General features: G+C 42.9%; 1 protein-coding gene across 6 annotated transcripts in view; it reads right to left on the reverse strand.

Annotated features, from left to right (window-relative positions):
- The window catches only part of RAI14 (retinoic acid induced 14), an 85500-nt gene extending 76945 nt beyond the window's left edge, over positions 1-8555 (reverse strand). For 3 of the 6 annotated variants that reach the window (XM_050986609.1, XM_030236928.2, XM_030236925.2), the window contains exon 1: positions 8450-8555. The gene's annotated coding sequence lies outside the window, so the exon portion shown is untranslated. Of the gene's footprint in view, positions 1-4075; positions 4208-6782; positions 6802-8165; positions 8291-8449 lie in introns of those variants that run through there. The other 3 variants (XM_030236926.2, XM_050986608.1, XM_050986607.1) reach the window with 3 other exon arrangements.
- Positions 8556-16803: the final 8248 nt, after the last annotated feature.

The following is a 16803-nucleotide window of genomic DNA, read 5'->3' on the forward strand; positions in this document are numbered from 1 at the left end:
ATTGCTTTGAGAGAAGTATACTATTCTGTTTCTGCTACACCTACCCAAACTTTTGAGAAAGTTTTTAAATTACAGCTGTCATAACCTGCACTGGAAAGGAGCCTGAACCTCAGCAAGAGCCCAATAATCTCCTAAATTATCCTCTAGTAACATCAAGGATGATGAGAACTGCAAATGCCAGGGTACAGACAAGACAAATTCCATTACACACCTGGCTTTCTTTACATACCACACCAGCAAAAAAAAACCAAATCAAACCAAACCACCCCCAAATTTTAAGAAAAAAAAAAAAAAAGAATGTAAAGAAACTTTAAAGGTGTGAAACTTTATGCACTATCCCTCAAAACCCAAAACTTAACAGGACTTTGTATTTTATAACTTAAATATACTTTGACTAAAAAAAGCAAACTGTTTAATTGGACTGGTTAATAAAGTATAAATAAATCCCATGCACAGGGAATTGAAAACAAGAAATCTTTCCTCACATACAGATTGCCAAAGAATTGTCTGCTGTAGGCTGTCTTTCCCCTTCCCACTCCCTCAGCATTTTTGGCTCCTATGGACAAAAGATTTATTATAGCTCCCAAGGAAGACAAAGCGCTCAACTACATGGCTGTGGGAGAGAAGAAAACTCCTTGAAGGTACATGGAGCAGCTGCAAAGCTGGACCCTCTTCTCTGAGGAACCTGTAGGAGAGTCTAATTAACAAGTTTTGCAAGCACTCCTAATACATTATTCTCCCTCTTGTGAGAAAAGAAAAAGCACATTTTATACACTGAATGTGAAACTCAAATCCTCAGCATAATTAAAAAAGCATGCTCAAGTACACAGAAACAGCATTCCCAAGCTTAGTGTGCTTTTCACATCTATATTTTTTCCATACGATGTAGTTAAACACAAACATTCAGATTACAGTTTGTGCATCATAATGCCCATAATCCTTCCACCGTAGAGATAAAAATGCATGAAGTGGTGAGGGCTGCCTTTTCTTGTCACTGTTTAAAGGAGGAAGTCCCCTCTCAAAGGGTGCAATTATTGGAATTGATGCAAAAGGAGGTCAGCATCCTGATTTGGTGGAGCTTTATGACAACTGTTCATTTGCCAGAGGGGGGATAAAGGAAGCGCCATTAAAATTACTCTCCTGTTTTACAAGATAGGAAGTGACTACTAGAAATTCACCAGGGAGCATCAAGACACTTCAAAACAATATTTCTGCAATGAATCACAGGTATTTACAAGAAGCAATCTCTACTAATAGTGGCATTTCTCTGCTTTCAGAACAAATGTGGTAATAAATACTGAGTGCTGTCATTTCATGGCTGCAGCAAGTTAGCAGCAGATAAGTGCTTAACTCCAGGGATTCTCAACAGCTAATGCTGATCACGTGCTTTTAACCATTAGCTCCAAAATTAAATATCTAGTCCTCTATCTCATCTTCCTTTAGCTTAATAGAAAGAAATTCCTCAAGAAACAGCCCTGGGGAATACAAGCCACAAAAAACATCTTTAGGTAGGTGGTAAACCTATCTAGCTAGAACAAGAGACATTGAAGTGGTGGCAATCTTTGGCCTCAATAATTTCATTGCAACTGTGTTTTAATACACAATACAATATTTAGGTTTAATGTAGGAAACAGATTAGGATAATCTTCCCCACTGATTTATAGTGAGATTTGTGCAAGCCACAGTAAACAACAACACTGACATTTTCCCCCTTTCATTAAATTGCATTAAAATCAGAGCAAGGCCTTTCAAACAATGTTACAATTAAGTCCTTGAGTGGGCCAAAATCCAGTGATGCAACAAGGAAAAGACTTCGTTTCCCTAAGCAAGACTGGAAGTTTACAGTAAAATCTTATATTATGCACAGTGTTCATGCTAATGAGTCACTCCTCACTGATAAGTGCTGAATTCAATTAATTTATGTCTCAAAAATCTTACACCTCTTTCAGAACACCCTGAGAATCCTCCATCTCACACAAAACTCTTTTGCAGCAAAGCATGACTAATGTTTCAACTAATTTCCCCTTTCCCTCTCAAAAACACTACAAAAAACTTTTTCAACCTTGAAAGGTTACAGGAAAGATTTACAGACTCTAGGCAACACACATGGAGATGTGGGGGAAATGAAAAAGGAGTCTGGAGTGTGGAAGAGTTCTCCTGCTGCTATACATTTACACCCTCCTTTGTGTGACCATACCTACTCTTACAGGGAAAATAAGGGGCCCCAGAAGCGTCTTCCCCCAAAGCACACCATCGTTTACCCTCTGGATGATCACCTTCTAAACCACAAGACCAGCTCTGACCCAGAAGCAGAGCCTAGCAGCAGCCAGCACTGCAAAGCAGCCAGAGGCATCAACACTAATGCATCCCTTCTGCTGATCACCTTCAGTATCCAACTTCACAAATGCTTCACATCCCTGAGCTTCCCTGACCTACACAACACCAAGAATGTGCTCCCACCCAAGCTGCTCTTTAACATGGCCAAAGACAAAGCACTGCCTGGAGGCATTAGCCATTGCTCAGCCTCTCCAGCTGCTCCACATAAATACAGCAAGCCCACTCTGTCCTAAAAAACAATAATCCACCCAACACTCCACCTCCCCTGACTACTTCCTATTTCCATCCAGCTGAGCTTGTTCTTCCATTTCTCAGGCCAAATCAGAGAAGCATGTATGATGCGACCAAAAGCTACAGGAACATTTCCCTGCTCTTTATCAGCACAACTCAGTTTTTCCATCTTGAGTAACCCACCCTGCTATCATAGGAAAGACAAATGGAACAGAATTTTATAAACTCAGTGTTACCTATAAAGACAAATAATTCTTGGCTTGGTTAATCTACTATTACTTACTAATGAAAACGCACTGAAAAATGCACTGAGAAGCCCAAGCACTACACAAGAGTGGGAGTGATTTATATACAGTTAATCCCACTCTAAACAGAATCCGACATCAGAGATAGCAAGGGCCTTGGGTAACCTAGTGCAGTCCCTCTATCTGCTCACAAATCACTGGCAAGGATGTGCTGAACTGTACAAATTTAAGCATCTGAGTCCAGAAGTTAGAGCGCCATAGATGATGACTAACAAATCTACAGCTATTGCGCCTCTCTCCAGGACACTTTGTACCAACTCTTTACTCTTACACTTCCTTTGATATTCAGAATTTGCAAATGCTGAATTTTCTTTTAATGGATTCAGCTGAAGCAGTACCAGCCTCTGAGGATGCCATACAGAAAATATAAACCCAGGCAAGATGATCAGTCTGGGGATACATGCAGTTTGTTTAAACATAGTATTCAAATGCAGCTCTAGACAGCCAGAAGAAAGCTAGCACCAACAAGGCCTTACACATAATGAACAGGAGCAGGTTAGAGAAAAATCGAAATGTGACATTGTCCTGGCTTGTTTACTTGACATATTAGACAGGTCTCTGGGCAAAACTCTTACTTAAATTTTAAGTCCAGGTAAATTTGTCATTCACTCCTTACAAACGATTTTATTCCAGTCCCACTTTCATTCTTTTGTCTGGAAGTGTCTATCAACACACACCCAGAAACAAGACTTGTTGCATGAACTGGGACATACTAATGATCCTTCTCTGCCTTCAGTTTTCCAGTCTCCAAAACAAAATTGCACACAAACCATTGTACAGCCCTTAATTTTGAGACCATCTTTTTTAGTTTGATCATACATAAGATATGGTGCAGTCCTGAAGACTTTTCTACATTCAATATTCAGCTCAACTGGATGAGACTGGAAATAAAACATCTAGCTACAATTAGCAATAGAGAAAATGTCTTAGAGTCCCACTTCTGAAATGTCAGTTCTTAAATGAGAAGCCTATATGGATAACAACAGCTAGTACTTGTTAATACTTCCTTTCTAGTATTCTATTATCAACCATTCATCTTGATGTTCTTCAGAATCAAACACAACAAACTGTACAGTTGCAACATTAAATCTATGAAGAGATATATCTAAGACTTTATGGATTAATGTTCTGAAACAGACTATGGCAGAGCAGTCACCTATTAGGGGTGAAATTAGAAAGACAAGAATATCAAAGCAATTTACCTGAGACACTTGACACGCCCCACTCCCATAAACACCTTGGAAGGGTACCCTACCAGAGCTTGCTTTAATCTAGAAATACCTTCAGAGACCATGCTGATAACACAGCTCCCCTTCTCAGCTACCAAGTCCTTGGGCAATACTTCAGCTGATGAAAACTGAGCATCTTTTTTAATATTATTCAAAAATTTAGAGTTTCATGTGTTTCCAATCTTCAATAAAAAGCAGTAAAAATTCAGATCTTTTCAACTCTGGAAGACTCTCAGTGCTATAAACTAGCAGGACATCAGCAAGATTAACACCCACATTTAGTAAATGATATTTGTGGAATGGTATCGATGCTGCCATTCAATGAGATCTGGACAGGCTAGCAAGCTGGGCAGAGAGGAACCTCATGAAGTTAACAAAGGCAAGCGTGGGGTGCTGCAGCTCAGGGACCAGCACAGGTTAGGGGTTAGCCTGCTGAAATCCAACTCTGTCCAGAAGGACCTGGAATCCTGGTGGACAAGTTAAACGTGAGCCAGCAGTATGTCCTTGTGACAAAGAATTCCAATTGTGTTTTGGAGTGCTTTGGAAATAGTGTGGACAGCACCCTGAAGGAGGTTATTCTGCTCTGCTGATGCCATATCTGGAGTGCTGTGTCCAATTCCAGGCTCCGTAGCTCAAGAAAGACAAAGAACTTCTGCAGAAGGTCCAGTGGAGAGACACAGATGGTTTGGGAACCGGAACTTCTCTCTCACGAGGATAGGCTGAGAAAGCTCAGTTTGTCTGGCCTGCGGAAGAAACAACTGAGAGGGGATCCTATGAATGCTTTAAAATATTTTAAAGATGTGTGTCAGGAGAATGGGGTCAGACACTTTTTAGGCATGCCTGGTGACAGGACAAGGGGCAGCAAGCATAAACAGAAACACGTGAGATCCCATCTGAATATGAGGAAGAACTTCTTTACTTTGAGGGTGACAGCATTGGAACCGGCTGCCCTGAGAGGTGGAATCTCCTTTTCTGGAAATATTCAAAACATTCCTGATCACAATCTTGTGCAACCTGCTCTAGCTGAACCTGCTTTGGCAGAGGGGTTGGATTAGATGATCACCAGAAGCTTCTTCAAACCTCAGCCATTCTGTGATCTTAATGATAATCAACTGATTTTTTTTTCAGATTGTATTCAGGTTTCTGAAATTCATATTCAATAGCAGCAGCACTTGGTGCTGTGTAAATACTGAAGAAGATGATACAGTATTTAAGATATTTCTCCCAGCCTTCATTGACTTAGGAATCCTCACATATCCCTTACAGTTAACATGCTGGTGTCTCAGGCAAGTAGTTGTAAACAAGGTCCTCAGAAGTACTCAAGAATCAAAACTCTGAAGAGATAATTCAGGGTGTTCCGAAGTGCCTTTGGGAAGTCAGACATCTGCAAGAACTAACAGTAGCTCCCTGCCTCTCAAAAGTTATGAGAAAAGAAATGGAATAGGCTCAGCTCCTTGAAGTTACAGAGTCACAGGCAGACTAGCACACAAATTCTTTTCGTGTCATAATGACTGAACAAATTTGGCTTTCTTTCTCCTCTACCAACAGATTCATGTGGGAGGGAAAAAAAATAAGACTCATCTTGTTTTACAGTATTTTCAGCACTGGCAATGGCTTCCAGGCAGAAAACCAAAAGAAGACTATGACAGCTTTAGAAAATGTACATAAATTACTACAGCATTAATCTAAAATGCAAGTTCTGCCTGCAGAGGAAGGACTTGTCAAGACCTAAAACTTCCCAGGAAAATGCACTAACCATGAGGCTCTCCCTAAGATGTGACCATCTCAAGTTCAGCACACAGGCCAACACCATCACCTCCGGGTGTTACTGGTCATCCTGCTCAGGACCTCAACACAAGGGAAGGATGCATTCTTTCACTGCTGCATGCTTCCACTCCTGCAGTCCTTGGCAAGTACCTACACTGTCAGCTAGTCCAAAGTGCTAGGGAGAGCTTCAGCTGCCCCCAGAGTTCAGAATGGCATGTCTCTGGCAGCCGGACAGTGACAAGGTCTGCTCTAACACATTACCAGAATTATACCTGTTTGCATTACTTCCTCTGAACACTAAAAGCTCATGATCAGATGACTCTAAATATAAGAAGCATCCACGCTTGACAACTCTGAAAGCAAAGCGCAAGTGACCTCAAACACAGAGCTATCACCTGTGTGCATCCACAGGCACTTAGACAGCAGCTCCAAAAAATGCTGGCAAGCAGGCAGGCTTCTCAGACATGCAAGAGGTACACACACAGCAGGAGTCAGCTGCTCAAATCTCTAACTTCAGAAGATGCTATGGATTGCTGTGCTTTGACCCTGGAATTTTTAATACTCTACTAAGTCTGTCATTAAACAAGGCACTAAAGCTTTGAATTTGTTCTAGTTTCCCTTGGGTTTTTTTTTTTTTTTCTCTATATTTCTTTCAAGCACTATCCCTGTGCAAAAAGAACTAGACCACAATCAACTCCCAAAAGGAATGTGATTAGAGTATTGTTGCAACTGGATCTAGAAATTACCAACATCTTACACAACAACAAGCTTCCATGTTTCTCCAATCACTGCTTCTCCCTCAAAAAAGGCATGAACCTATCAGAGAGGGGGAGAAGGAAAACTGAACATACAGAAAGAAAAACAAAAAACAAAAAACCAAAGATATAAGGCAAGCAAGTGATGAAATGCTTACATCACTTCATTAGATGAGCAGCCTCCCATCTAGTCTCTTCTTCAACTTGATGTTATCCATCTATCTCTTGTTTCAGGGAAATAAAGGGGAGGAGGTAGCATTTTATTGATGCACTCTTGGAAGGGGAAAAGAATAGCAGAGGGCCAATAGTTTTAAAGATTGGAAGGATGGGTGTCTGCTACTGCACAGTGGATTATTGGCACTGAGCTTAGCTTCAAATCAAGGGAACCCTGAGCTCATACTATGTGTTGTTCTATCCAAAATGCTCTTTCACTCTGGTTCATATGGCTGTTATGCAATTCTTCTATTAGTAAATAAAATCTCATTCACAGCTCTCCATGAGTATCCCAAGACAAGAGCCAAGCGGGTCATTGACAGATATTTACTAAATTCAGTTACTCCTAGTTAATCCTGGACACCAGAAAACCTTTCTAACATGATTTATGTGTAATTTTTGGCATTTGATCTATTTATTTTTTTTAATAACACAGCTAATCTACAACCTGCTAGGGTAGAAGAGAAGAAAAGAAAAAGGAAAAAAGAGACTTCAGCTTCTACAATAGTAGTAGACTAAGTGTGTTATATCAGTGCTGTAGTAAGCACATTCATACTTATAATAGAAGCAAACGGGAGAATTCTTTAGAGATCTTGCAACGCTGTTAAAGCATACTCTTTTCACAAGGGGAAAGTTAAGAATGTCACAAGTGGCAACAGCAGAAGGCTTGTGCTGCCAAACGCTGTGCAAGAGGAAGATAAATCTTCCGCACGCCCTGTGAGAAGTTAGAAGCACAGGTTCCCGATTAAACTCGATGCTATTCCTAAAGCAGACTACTTAATCTTTTTTTTTAACAGCAACAGAAAATCTGGATCTTTTAAGCCTGCGCTGCCTTAGGAAGGCGCAGCCCCCGAGCGCCCGCGGGTTACGGGGATCCGCGGCCGGCAGCGGGGCGGGGGGACCGGCGGAGCCCGGCAGGACCCCGCCCTCCACGGGCTCCAAACGCCCGGGGAGAGCACCGGGACAGCCGGGCCACCCTTCTGGTCGGAGGGAAGACTCTGAGGATCCCGCCGAGGGAGGACTTCATCCCCATCAGGGCGCCCCGGGACGGGCACAGCCGCTGCCGGGGTTCAGCCGGACGCGCTCTCTCAGGGACCCCCGACCCCGGGGCGGCTCGGGCTGCTCCGCTCGGGGCCGAGGGACCCGCGGAGCCCCCTCTGCGGGCGGGCAGGGCTGCAGGGCAGCGAACCGGCGGTACCATCCCTCACCCCCGCGGGCAGCTGTCACTGCCCGCCACGCATCTTGAGAAGGAAACAAAACAAAACACAGCAAACAAAACATAAACTATAGACTAAATGAAAATAAACAGTCGAGCGGCAGCGACTCACGGGCTCCGTTCCCCCGCTGTTCCCCGCTCCCCCACACCGGGCAAACGGGGCGCTCCGGCAGCGCCCGGCGAAGAGAAGGGAGAAGTTCCCTCCCGCCGCGCCCCTCAGAGGTTTCCCCGCCCGGGCTCCGCCAGAGCAGCGCCCGGAGCCCCCCGCGCCGGGCGGCGGAGGCGGGAGCAGGTGGGCGCCGCACACAAAGCCCCATTCACGGCGCCCGCCACCGCCGCCGAGCGCGCACGGAGCCGCGCACGGAGCCGCGCCCGCCGCCCGCGCCGCGCCCTCACCTCATGGAGCGCCCGCGTCCCGCTACGCCGGCGCGGCTGTGCCGGGAGCCGCGCACCGAGCAATCCGCGGCGCTGCCGAAGGGCGGAGCGGCGGCGCCGAGCGCCCCGGGACACTCGGGGGCGGGAGGGCGGCGTGACACGGCGGCCACGTGACGGCGGGGGCTGAGGGCCGCGGGGAGGGGGCTCGGCCCCGCCCCCGCCCGGGAGCCGCTGTGAGGGGACGGGAGGGCGGGGGCAGCGGCAGCGGTGAGGGGAGACCACCCGGCTGGCTCAGGGTGTGCCTGGAGGGGTGCGGGGAGCCACGGAGTCACTGAATATGCTGAATTGGAAGGGCCCCGCAAGGATGGATCGTCAGAGTCCAGCTCGTGGTCCTGCACCGCACAACCCGAGGGTCGCGCATGTCTGAGCGCGTTGTCCAAGCGCTTCTTGAGCTCTGTCAGGCTTGGAGCTGTGACCACTGCCCTTGGGAGTTGTTCAGTGCCCAGCCATCTTCCGGGAAAGAACGTTTTTGAACGTTATCAAACCCAAACCTTTCCTGACACAACTTCAAGCCTTTTCTTGAGACCTTGTCACTGTCACCCCAGACAAGAGATCAGTGTCTGCTGCTCCTCTTCCCCTCCTGAGGAAGTTGTAACTGCAATGGGGTCTCCCCTCAGTCTCCCCTGGGCTGAAGGTGAGTACCAGTCCACTGCCATCTTTGGACACTTTAGGATCCCCTTAGGATAAAACTGGGGGCAGGGGCCAAACCCGTGCCAAGCTCTTAATGAAACACGAGTGCTTCAGCACATGCGGGAAGTCCTGTGTTTCGGTTCTCCCCAGAGATTCACTGCATGTCGAATGCCCCCTTGTCAGACCTCTAGGTAGAAAGGATAACTTGAGAAGAAAGAGAAGGGGGCTATTTCTTGTTCAGGATCCAAATTAATGACTGGTACAGTGTTTGGAGCTTACATAGGAGCTTACACTGGGAATCACAAGTGGGCTTTATAGCATTACCAAGGCTCTGATTCACTGGATGTGCTCTAGGAGTCTGTTTCCCTTGTAGGTCAAACCCTTCTTCTCAACCTTGAACCTCTGGTGCACTCTTTCCAGAGTCTTCCTCAAGCCAATGGCAAACCACCAAAACTACCAAATATTTGGTAATATCTCACCAAAAACATCACCCGTGCAAGACCTTGCACTCTTTGTCAATGAGTTAACCTGTTGAGTCAGCATCTGCCTCCCATCCCAGCACAAGGGTCCTGCCAGAGCTGTTTCCCACCATGTCCTGCCAGAGCTGCTCTCCATCTGCTGTTCCCACTGACCATAGCTGGGCTCCCTCCCTGACTGAGAACTTCTACTTTAATCTCTGTGATCGCTCTTATCTTCTCTGTTCTCAACAGTACCCACACCTCCAGAAGTGGCAAACAGTACAGGGAGGAAATGAGCACTTCAAAACTTTAGGTGATTATTGTAATAGTAGCAAGTATTGTTATTAAACAAATATACTTGATTATCACCAGAAGTATACTTTCCTCTGCTAATCTGCAGCCCTTACCTTGGTCAATTTGTTCTGCATGTGTTTTATGTCTGAGAGCAGCCATCATTGTGCCAGCATTGTTTCTTTTATTTTTTTATTTTCTTTTTAGTTCGTTTTCTTTTCTTTTTCTTTGGTTTTTTTTTGTATTAAAAAGACACACCCCAAAATGTTAATCTAATATAGTTAATGATAAGAACTTAATTTGCACAAAACCAATAAAATAGGAAAATCAAACTTTCCCTGCAATGCTAACTCATCAGATACAAAATATGTTACATTTACTATTGAGTTATCTTTAATTCCTAAAAGCCAAATACACATGTACAGCATTGTTAGCAAGTCTCTTGCCTACTTATAGCAACACCAGTAAATGTCTGCGTAGTCACGTGTGACTAACCTGAAAATGTTAGACATTATCTCTTGTATTTGCATAGTTTAACCAAACATGATTTTTGTTTCCGTTCTCAATGCCAGTATATAATAAAGATGGAGTCTGGGTATGTTTGCATGGGATGTTCACATATAAAATGACACATGAATAACTGATAGTACTTTCTGTCCACAGCATCATAAAACTTTCAGTTCTTGAGAAGTGGAAAATACCATATTTACTACTTCCAGAGAAGTATTATCATATAAGCTGTGGACCAAGATAAAGGCTTTGGGGTGTGTTGTGGCAGCAAGCTTAAATGCATTAAACCAAACTGATCTGTGCCTCAGAACGTACCTGCCCTCTAGGTTAGTGTCCTTGCATGGAAGGCTGTCCTTTCATCTCTTCTTTCCTGAGCCCCCTTCTGGGTCCCCTTCCAAGGGCTTGGCATTGCCTTTTATTCACAGCACTCCTATGTAATTTTGTGGCTGGAGCCTCTGCAGGCAGAGGACAAAGCTGGGAGCTGGATGAGCTCAGGTCTATTCCAAATTTTGCCCTCATAGTGCTACGGTACTCTGCCATAGTCATCTTTTTCCACCTGTGCCTCTACTCTGGGGCAAACACAACTCTTTGAGAGTTTCCTTACATGCTCACCATAAACTAACAGAAATTGTTAGCTAGATGGAGAGGACTAAATCTGTAAAGTAAAGTACATCCTACACAAGCAGCTTCTCTCAAAATCTAAATATTAGCATGTAGGCTGCGTGACAGCCTTACCATGCCCCTCCAGTCCTTTGTGCAGCAGGCATGATGGGAGGATGGGGGAGCAAGATACCTTCCTCTGCTCAGTCTCCTGGAAAATGTGAGAGGTGGCAGTCGGTTTTGACTTGGAATTGGCTGCCCACAGGGAGGGTGTAATGAAACCACCTCTGCATTCCTAGCCACTTCTCCAGAAGGGAGAGGCCTGGAAGTGGCTTAAAGTTGTCTTTAATAACGTCTTATCACTCTATCTTGATAGCTTCTGCTAATTAGCTTACCTTGTCATAGTTAATTTTTTTATGCTGCTCCTGGCTAGTTAATATTTCCCCCCCCCCTTGCTTCTGGCTACTGCCTTTAGTAGAACAAAAAGCACTGGCCACATCTCCACCTAGAAATAATTTGCAAAGGAAATCAGACTCCTGAGCTGGCTGATTACTTCCTGCTATCCCTTCAAGATGCCTAAACCTGTTCTAGAAGCTCTAAGTGCTTCATTTTCACTTCCCTTGCAGGTCTGGTTCTGGTTTGACTATTTTCAATTGGAATATAGTTTGATTTACTAATCCTGGCTGTTATTTTTCGCTGAAATACAATTTAAAGAAAGTTTGGCTTGAGATTTTAAGACATGATTTTGTTTCCAGACTGTTCTTTGCCTACAGTAAAATACGTTTTTTCATTCTTTGTAGCAGATGTCCCCCATAAATGCAAGAATCACTGTGGTAACAAGCAAGACAGTTAAAAAGTGTCATTTTTATCTGTTTCCACCAGAGCACTTTCTTTTTTTAATAACTTGTTAGCACAGAAAGGAGGTGATTGATGCCTCTTCACAATATGGTATGTTTAGAAAACTTGGTTGGGAATTTTTTGCCTTTACTGTTTCCATGATCTTCATATAGCAACAGGAATAAGCCTGAAAGGGTCAACACCAGAGGACAACACTAAAAGTTGAAGAAACTCACGACTGGATCTGCTCACACCTGGCCCTTAAATGAGACAGAATCTTCAGAGAGAGGAAAGCCTACCTAGGGACTTTTACTTTGAACTGAACTTTCACACAGTGAAGGAAAAATCCAGGAATGGTTGCAGGCAATTATCTAGATTATTTCAACTTTCTCTTTCAAGATGGATTTCCTCTGCCTCCAACAACTATTCTTCTTTCTCAAGGTTTTCATACCTGCACTCACCTTTGCACAATTTTCTGCCCCAGTTTATAACTCGACCTCTTCACAGTCCCAGGTGACATATCTTGAAAAGTTCCAATGAAGTTTTACTTTTGTGATTCTTCTGGCACCACAGAAAGCAGACATGGGTCCTGCTTTGCCATGGCCTCAAGTGGCACTGTGGGGCTGGGCTGCCCTTTAAGTCTGAATATTGCTCCTCTGCCATGGGAGCAGGAATCAGGAGCCAAGGGAGGAGGCCAGGCTGTCTGTGTTACTGCTGCTAAACCCTTCAGTGGTTTTGCAGCAGAGACCAGGTGAACCCTGAAGAGCCAGCCCTAAATAGCAACCTTACCTGAGTGGGACTGAATAGATGTTCCAGTTAGGAGAGAACAGAAACATAATTTACTCGTCTTTCCCTGTGAGAGAAAGGACATTATCTGCCTCTGGTTATACTTTTCATCTTAGTTTGTAGCTACTGGAATATACAAAAGGAATTAATGCAATTCTTCTGAAGTACAAAGAGTAAAAATTGCTTTTTTTTTTTTTTTTTCTCTTTCTCACATTATCATGGAAATCTGTGCTTGCATGTTAGTGTCTTTGATATGAAATTGATTTATGTAGGTTTAACTAGGAGAAAAAAAAAATTGGCCTTTTCACCAACATCCAATGTAAAATAAGTTTATTTTGTTTATCTTCCTTGTAGGGACAAACTCTGCTTTGCTTTGCATGAAGTGGTCTTGATGATTTAATGTAGGTTTGCCACAGAGCCTCAGAATTACTCCATAACATATTTAATTCTGAAAATATTTTAAAAGTACAAGCCTGAGTGTTTGTTTTTGGAAACAATAAAAAAAAATTACATACCCCTTACACAAACAGACCGTGCCTGAAATGCAGAGCATTTTTAAATTTAAAAAGGAAAAAGTGTTTTGTTTCTTCCCATAGAAAAGCTCATCAAGCAGAAAAACAACTGATCAAACAGACATCAAAAGATCTGGAGGTAAAGAACAAAGCTTTGTTAAAAGTCTAACCCAGAATCAACAGGGTGTATTTCAGGTCTCAGTACCATAATTCCTGTTTATGTGTAGCATCTACTGCTCCGTCCTTGAATTAGGACTGCTTCAATCTCTCTTGAACAGGGCCATGGAAATTCCATGCATGTGGGTGTGCTCACGTTTTCTCTATTCTTCTGCAAGCAAGAGGAAGATTTTGCTTTCTGCTTGGCCCCACAGATACAGATGGGAACCAGGATCACTTACAAGAAAAACCTCTACCAAACCCTGCACTTAGAGGTTTCCCCGAAAGCTTGAGGGCTGAGATTTCTCAAAAGCCAGATGGGAACACCTGTGTGAAGCCACCAGACTACCACAGACAGGGAGAGCACACCTTGAGCAGAGCTGACTTCCACCCCTTCACAAATAGAAAGGGCCCTTTGAAGGCTTGCCACTGAAAGTCCTGAAAGGCCAGTTGCCCAAGACCAACCATGAAGAAGATTATACTCATCTGAGGACCACTAAAGAGCAAAATTCCTAGGTTTTAATTACACCATTGAGCACCTTGATTATGTTGTAATAGCACAAAAGTCAAAGCAGTTCCCACAGAAAGAGGCAGCTACATGCCATATACACTCCACACAGGAGTGCTGGGAGTTGCTTTGTCTTTAGTCTTGCTCTAAGGTTTCTATTCCAGTCAGAATTTGTAAATCAATTTCCTCTTCCCATTCAAACCTGAAAAAACCACATTCCTGCATATTTTATATGACTATTTGCATTACAGAGAAGCCAAGCACCTTGCAAATGGCATTTCAAAGTGCCTATTTTTTTGTCTTTGCTCTTCACAGGATTTCTCAATGCACTTGGCATCAGCAAGCTGAAACTCCAGTTCTGTCCCATGCTGTATTCCCACGACAAAATTTCTGCTGCTGATTTTGTTGTGGGGGGTTCAAAACCCCATATGCATTACATCTTCATTGACATTCTTCCAGGTTTTGGAAAAGAAGTTTCCTTACATTTCGAGAGAAACTGAATCTCTCTTTGTCAGTCATCTGTTTTGTTTTTTTAAAATGCTTCTCTGTTGCAGAGGGTTTCAGACCATATCAAAACTTGTATAAAAAGAAAAAGAATCCAAGGATTCTTTCTACTGTATCATGAAAATCATACTTTGGATCTCATTTATATTTACATACAAAGGCCCTTGCCTCTACTGGGGTTGGTGTAAATGAGTGTCAGACATTCCTTTTTATTTCTCAGAGATGGCTACAGCATTTATCCTGGATCACAAGAGAAAATATCAAAGGGCTGAAAAGTGGGATGGGATCCAAGTTTAAGACTGTGATTTAGTGTGGAGACATTGGAGATTTCTGCACTTTGCACAAGGACAGATATAAATCTTAGGTAATCCTGCTCCAGCAGAGAGGCTTTTCTTAAGGACTTCTACAAATGAAGCATCTAATTACCACCAAATAAACAGCAAACAAAGGAGTGAGAGTAAATCTTTAATAGGGTGTAGCAGTCCTTAAAGATTGTGACAAACCAAAACATCACAGAGGAATACAATTGTACTTAGACATTTATAAATATGGACCTGAGGGCAGAGTTTCATGAAGGGATGAGGTCAAAGTTAAAAAATGCCAAGGCCGCATTATCCAGAGCATAAGTTCACTCTGTTCAATAGAAGTCATTCAATCATTTCTGGAAATTATTTCTTTAAAGTGGAATTTTTCTGTCTAGTGGAATTTTTCTCACGTGCAATGTCATGTATCTCTACAATGCATTGCTGAAATGCCCTCTATTCTCACAGTTTTAGACTGGGTGCTTAATCTTTTGCTTGAATAGTCAGTCTTAGGCATGCTAATGCCAAAGTAGCTTCGGTTTAGCAGGCTCCTCTGGCCCTGAGTGAAGAAATAACTTGCCTGCCATGGAATGATCCACAGAATCACATCATCCTCTGTGAGGGTTGTACCCAATGGTCAGTGGTCGCCAGCCAGGTGATCCCCCCCTCCTCCTTCCCCACACGCGCCTGTCCTTCATGACCAATCGGAGATTCAAGGGTCTGTGACTGAGTCTAGGCCAAACAGTACTCTTCTCTCCCAGTCAGGGAAACACAAATCCACTGCTGCTTTCCAGTTACGCCAAACGTACCACAAGCCTTTATTTTCTAGGAACCACTAGGTCCCTTGTGCACATCAGAGTGAACACCACGTGGTAGATGTGCTGATCTGATGCCAGGTTAGATGTGCTCAGATTTAACACAGATCCTGTTTGTGCTGAGAGATGCCTGGCTACACCCAAATCCATTAATAATTACCTTGAAACCATGGACTATTATAACTGGTGGTATGCAGAGTTTCTAGAAGTTAAGGCTCTTATCTTCAGCTCCTAACTGGGATCAGCAAAATCTTTGAGTGTCTTACTGTTGTCTTTCAGTAAACAAAATGTACAGATTTCAATTTGTTCCTACCAGTTCTTTGTGAGGAAAGAACTTTTTTCCGAGTTTGAACTGCTGCTCAAGAAATGAGAAAAAAAAACTTCTTTTTTTCCTTTTTCAAGAGTGCCACTTATGCAGAGAGATCTGATTTCACAAAAGGTTCTGGTGGTACTGACTTCTGTGGAAACACAGAGCCTGACTCTGGAGCCTGCTAGCTTCTGCCCTGGGCACCAAAGTCTGTTCTTGCTGGTTGTGACTGTGAGAGCCCAGCTGACAATCTGCTTTCAATTCCTTTCAATTCCTTCAATTTCAGGATTAATAAGAATCGTAAATACAGACATTTGTAACATTTGTTTATAATCAGCTGCCCTGCTTCTGATGCCCTTAAAGTAAGAATACAATTACTGAGAGATACGGGTACAGTTTATGAATCACTTTTTAATTACATTTAAAAGAAAAAAGACAAGAAACCTATGGCCTCAGGTTGAAATTAATACTGGAAGGAATGGAAACATTTACAATAAAATGTAATATTAAAGCACAAAAATAATTAAGAAAGAATTGCTTGCTTGGGTACTTGCTTGTCATTTTATTTTACTCTGCAATTTGAAAACACGCATCTTTGCAAATAAACAGTGCCTAATATTAGTGGTAAGGGTGTTGTCAATTGCATTTTAAATAACTGACTAACAAAATTATAGCTGCAATAGGATGCAGAAGAGTGGAGACAGATGGGTACAGTATGTTTTTTTTTTCTATGAACATTAGATGGTGGTTGTTGGAATGAAATAAAAACTGAGTACATTAAAATAATTTTATTTCCTTTTCTCAGTATTTGCCTCTGCAATCATATGCAAAACCGAGGTTTTTTTCTTTAGAAAATTCAAAGAAAAGAAGTCTTGAGGATATTTGTGCACATGAAAGCTTACAAAATGGTTTTCAAACCATCATTTTCTGTCATTTTATTTTAAAAGAGGTGTAGGTCACATTCCCGCTTTTATCAAATGAGCCTCCCAAACTCCACAACTTAATTTTCTCTAGGCAGCTATCCCTGAGGAACCATATTTAAACCAGATCACTAAATCATATGCTAAAGTTATTACTTGCACATATTTTAAATGAAGAT

Source organism: Serinus canaria, chromosome Z (genome assembly GCF_022539315.1).
Source record: "Serinus canaria isolate serCan28SL12 chromosome Z, serCan2020, whole genome shotgun sequence".
Lineage (NCBI taxonomy): Eukaryota > Metazoa > Chordata > Aves > Passeriformes > Fringillidae > Serinus > Serinus canaria.